This window comes from Heterodontus francisci, chromosome 1 (genome assembly GCF_036365525.1).
Source record: "Heterodontus francisci isolate sHetFra1 chromosome 1, sHetFra1.hap1, whole genome shotgun sequence".
Classification (NCBI taxonomy): Eukaryota; Metazoa; Chordata; class Chondrichthyes; order Heterodontiformes; family Heterodontidae; genus Heterodontus; species Heterodontus francisci.
This window is the reverse complement of record NC_090371.1, coordinates 284,486,936-284,492,935: the sequence shown is the minus strand read 5'-3', so window position 1 is coordinate 284,492,935 and position 6,000 is coordinate 284,486,936.

The window sequence follows — 6,000 nt, the reverse complement described above, 5'->3', positions numbered from 1 at the left end:
TATTTTACTTTCAGTAGTGAAAGAACCCAGTAAGCAGTCAGTCTTACATTGTGCTCTTGGAATTATGTTGTCTATTAATTGATCACAAAAATATTTAACAAATTCATATGAAATTCCTCTCACCCCAATTTTTAAGGAGGGGGAAAAATTTGGGACAAACACATTAAATGTTTGTCCATAATTATTGGACCACCCTGTTTCAAGACTGATGAACACATCATTATTGTAGTGGGGTTGATTTAGAATGAAGAGTACAGGCGGCATAAATAGTGCAGACAAAGAGCCAGTTTTCTCAGTATTTGTGAAAATAGATTTGAAAGGAAAAGTGCCACAAAGATTACTTTTATTAGTGGAGAATTTGAGAACATTTCTAGGAATGTGGTCCCTGGGAATGAACTTCAAATTAATCTGACAATCTGAACCAATTAGAATTGGATTTCTGAACATCAGCCAATCGCTTCAACAAGCTTTTCACTGTTGCTCATTGTTGTCCATTACGTGCACCTCATAGAATTTTACATTGCAGGAGGAGGCCATTCAGCCCATCATGCCTCTGCTGTCTCTCTGGAAGAGCTATCCAACTTGTCCCATTCCTCTGCTCTTTTAATCTACCCGTTGAAATGTTCCACTATCAAATTATAGAACTTCAATGCCATGCTACCCTCTTTAGCCTGTGTACAGTAACACATTACTAATCAAGGTGATGAACAACTGTGGGGAGGGAAGCAAGTTTACCTGTGAGCTTCTCAATTAGCGACACAATTTATTTTGTGAAAACTTTGTTCTGAGAAATAATTTGCGGTAGGTTTAGGTTAAATTCTCAATGAATAAAATCGCGTTAACATTTTCATGTGTATGTAAATGGAACAAGTTTCAAGGGAACTACCAGTGATTCAGCTGATCTCTCCCTATGAACTAGCATTCAAAGCAGCATCATAGATCGGCACAGCAGTTAAAACATGCTAACAAAGCACTGGGATTTATTTCTAGGAATATAGAACTAAGACTAGTGAAGTTATGTTAAAGTTGTACAGGACTCCGATCAGGCTTAGAGTACTGGGTACGGTTCTGGGTTCCACACTACAAGAAGGACATGGCAGCACTGAAGAAAGTGCAAAAAGATTCACAAGGATGTTACCAGAATTGAGAGTTTACCGCTATCGGGGAAAGATTGAACAAGTTGGGTTTTTTTCTTTAGAAAAGGGAAGACTTAGAGGAGACCTGACAGAGCTCTTTAAAATGATGAATGGGTTGGACAGAGTAAACGTGGAGAGAATGTTTCCACCTGGGGGATAATCCTAAACTAGAGGCTGTAAATAAAGTTAGTTACAAATAAACCTAATAGGGAATTCAGGAGAAACATTTTTACCCAGAGAGTGGTGAGAATGTGGAACTCACTACCACAGGGAGTGGTTGAGTTAAATAGCTTAAATAGTTTTATTTTTTTATTTTATTTAGAGATACAGCACTGAAACAGGCCCTTCGGCCCACCAAGTCTGTGCCGACCAACAACCACCCATTGATACTAACCCTACAGTAATCCCATATTCCCTATCACCTACCTACACTAGGGGCAATTTACAAAGGCCAATTTACCTACCAACCTGCAAGTCTTTGGATGTGGGAGGAAACCGGAGCACCCGGCGAAAACCCACGCAGACACAGGGAGAACTTGCAAACTCCGCACAGGCAGTACCCAGAATCGAACCCGGGTCCCTGGAGCTGTGAGGCTGCGGTGCTAACCACTGCGCCACTGTGCCGCCCAAAAGTTTCAAAAGGTAACTAGACAAGTACATGAGAGAAAAGGGAATAGAAAGATATACTCAAAGGCTGAGATGAAGCAGATGGAATAGGAGACTCATGTGGAGCATAAACATCAGCACAGACTAGTTGGGCCGAATGGCCTGTTTCTGTGTTGCAAATTCTAAGTAATTCCATGTCTCAGTGACTTTATCCAGAGCCAGGGTAGAACGGTCTCTCGTTCAGTCCCAGTGCTGAGTTAGGGTGATCCTGTCTGGGTGCTGTCAATGGTTTCAATGCTCAGAGGAATGGAGGGTTCCTGCTCCTGAGCACTTTGCAGCAGTTCATCATGGCATTGTGTGTGTGTGTGTGCGTGTGAATGAATATCGGCTGAGCTGAGATCAGGATTGCACTCGACTTTTGTGAATCCTGCAATCAGACTGCATGTAGCCTTTCACAGTCAAGAGTCAAGGAAATTAAGGCCTCATGGCTGATACAGAACCGAACCGAACCTCAGCAAGGACATTGCACCTTCAGGATTGTCAGAGAGACAATTACTGAGGGAAGAATACTGCCGAGTTCAGTATCAGTGACCCTTCATATATAGGGTTTGCCAACCCTCCAGGAATGGCTTGGAGTCTCCAGGAAATAAAGAATCATTTTTTTTTATTCTTTTACAGGATGTGGGTGTTGCTGGCAAGGCCAGCATTTATTGCCCATCCCTAATTGCCCCTTGAGAAGGTGGTGGTGAGCTGCCTTCTTGATTCCAACCGAGTGACTTGCTGGGCCATTTCAGAGGGTTGCTAAGAGTCAGCCACATTGCTGCAGGGCTGGAGTCACATGTAGGCCAGACCGGGTAAGGCTGGCAGATTTCCTTCCCTAAAGGACATTAGATGTGTTTTGCGACAGTCCAGTAATTTCATGGCCACCATTACTGATTGTAGCTGTTTTTAATTCCAGCTATATTTAATTAATTGAATTTATATTCTCCAGCTGCCGCAAAGCATCGAACTCACATCTGCAGATCATCAGTCCAAGCTTCTGGATTACTAGTCCAGTAACACAGTCACCATGCTCCTATACTCCAATCCAGCTCCAGGTCACTGCTGTGAGCAAACGCAGGAGCAAAATCAAAGGGTGGCATTAAAAAAAATTGTCTCTTTTCATTTTCTTTGAGTACTTTCATTCATTACTTGTAAAAATATTGGAGATTGGAAAATTGTCAGTTGGACTGGCAACAAACAATCATCCAATCGAGTAACAAAGAGGTTGTTTAGTTCACATGGGTTCTGATGAAGGGTCTCTGACCTGAAATGTTATCTCTGCTTCTCTCTCCACAGATGCTGCCAGACCTGCTGAGTATTTCCAGCACTTTGTTTTTATTTCAGATTTCCAGCATCTGCAGTATTTTGCTTTGATTTTACTGTTTACTTCACACTTGGCCGCGGAGAGGCCGGGCTTTGCCAGGATGCATGTGCCAGGCAGCCAATAGCAGGAGGGTGGACAGGTCGATTGGAGAGCGGAGACATGTGATGGAACCTTCAGGAATATATTCAACCAGAATGAGCAACACTTTGTGGTATTACATAATATCTAATGATAAGGTGGCATTTATATCATTAACTATCAGCTACAATTGATAGCAAATTCCTGTTTTTATAAGTTCAGTAATGTTTTCATCAATTATTTAATTTTTCTTTATATTTTAGTAATTTCTAGCTGTACAGATAATGCATCCAAGGAGTGCTGCATAATATCACAATTCATGTAAAAACAGGTCAAACAGGTGATGTTCTGATATTGATGTAATCAGGGTGTGCAGTGCAAATTAATGCTTGTTTAATAAATGGGTGAATGTTTTTTTGTGGATAAGAGATGAATCTGAACGAATAGGAAACCGTCACAAAAACCTTTTTCCTGAAATAGATTTCCTTTGTATTTATGAATGATCACTTGCATAACCATGGGATGGGTGGCGTACAGTGAAAGGAAGTGAATAACTTTAGCGAGTTTCCACTCTTGCTTTGACCATCACTGTTTGATTATAATTTCAAACAACAGCTTGAGTGTGGAAAAATATCACTTCCTTTGGCAGGATACTGAAACAAATTAATTGCTGAGGAAATGATGATAGTTTACAGTTGTGTTAGACCTGTATACTGGCCTGTGGACACATGGCTTGTTTTGGACTTGTGGGTCAGTGAAATTATTCATTACAATGTACAGTGGATCTCCTGTGGCTGAGATCTCAGCCTGTCCCTGCATGATGTATTCAGTGTTAACACTGCGTATCAAATCCTGTCTATTTTGTAAAAACGGAAGAAAGGAATCAAATGTTCAATTGGGGTGTTCACAGAATCATGGAATAGTGCAGCACAGAAGGAGACCATTTGACCCATCGAGTCTGTGCTGGCTCTTTTGAAGAGCAATCCAGTTAATCCCACTCCCTGGCTCTTTCCCCACATCCCTGCAATTTCATCTCCTTGACGCATGTATCCAATTCCCATTTTGAAAGGTACTCTTGGATTTGTTTCCACTGCATAATAAGGATAGAGGAACTTTTCCCAAAACACCTCCCATCCTTCAACTTCAGACCAATTGTATGGCGCTCACTATGGAAGAAATGGTATGTGTGGCTGGAGGCAATGATAGGAAAAAGAGGAGGCCATTCAGCCCCTCGAGCTTGTACCATTTTGTAGAATACAAGACCTGAACATACCCCTAAACAAGAGCTCTACTTGTTTATTTAAACAACAAGGAGAGTGAGTGATGGTTTAAGACAGAAACAGGAGAGCTATACAAATGCAAAGAATAATGAAGATAATGGCAAAGCCACAGATTGTGAAAGATATAAAGAACAGCAAAGGGATACAAAGAAAGTGTCATGGGATCTTTTACATCCACCTAAGACAGCAGAGAGGGTTTAATGGCTCACCTGAAAGGCAGCACCTGTGACACTGCAGCACTCCCTCAGTGCTGCACTGGAGCGTCAGCCTAGATTTCTGCGCTCAGCTGTCTGCAGTGAGACTTGAACCCCATGACTTTCTGACTCAGAAGCAAAAATGCCGCCCACCGAGCCATGGCTGACTCTCAAGTAAAAGCAAAATACTGCAGCTGCTGGAAATCTGAAATAAAAACAGAAAGTGCTGGAAAAACTCAGCAGGTCAGGCAGCACCTGTGGAGAGAGAAGCAGAGTTAACATTTCAGGATAGTGACCCTTCATCAGAACTGACAAATATTAGAAATGTAAAAGATTATAAGCAAGTAAAGCAGGGGTGGGGCAAGAGATAACAAAAGAGAAGGTATTGATAGGACAAGGTCACAGAGAATAACTGACCAGAAATTCATGGAGCAAAGGGAAACGGTATGTTAATGGTGTGTTGAAAGACAAAGCACTAGTACAGAGAGGGTGTTACTGGATTGAAAACTGAACAGCCACAAGCACAAACATTAAAAAAAAACAGTGGGTAGGCACAGTAGAAACAAACTGAAATAAAATAAACACAAAAAATAAAAGAAAAAAGAACTAAAGATAAAAGTAAAATGGGGGGCCTGTCATGCTCTGAAATTATTGACTCAATGTTCAGTCCGGCAGGCTGTAGTGTGCCTAATCGGTAAATGAGATGCTGCTCCTCGAGCTTGCGTTGATGTTCACTGGAACACTGCAGCAATCCCAGGACAGAGATGAGAGCAGGGTGTGTGTTGAAATTGCCAGCAACCGGAAGCTCAGGGTCCTGCTTGCAGACTGAGTGGAGGTGTTCCGCAAAGCGGTCACCCAGTCTGCGTTTGGTCTCCCCAATGTAGAGGAGACCACATTGTGAGCAGCGAATACAGTATACTACATTGAAAGAAGTACAAGTACATTGTGTAGTATACTGTATTTGCTTTGCGGAACACCTCCGCTCAGTGCGAAAGCATGACCCCGAGCTTCCGGTTGCTTGCCATTTCAACACTCCCCCCTGCTCTCATGCTCACATCTCTGTCCTGGGATTGCTGCAGTGTTCCAGTGAACATCAAAGCAAGCTCGAGGAACAGCATCTCATTTACCGATTAGGCACACTACAGCCTGCCGGACTAAACATTGAGTTCAATCATTTCAGAGCATGACGGGCCTCCCATTTTACTTTTATCTTTAGTTATTTTTTTCTTTTTTTTGTTGTGTTTATTTTATTTCAGTTTGTTTCCACTGTGCCTACCCACTGTTTTTATCATGTTTGTGCTTGTAGCTGTTCAATATTCAGTCCATTAACACCCTATTTG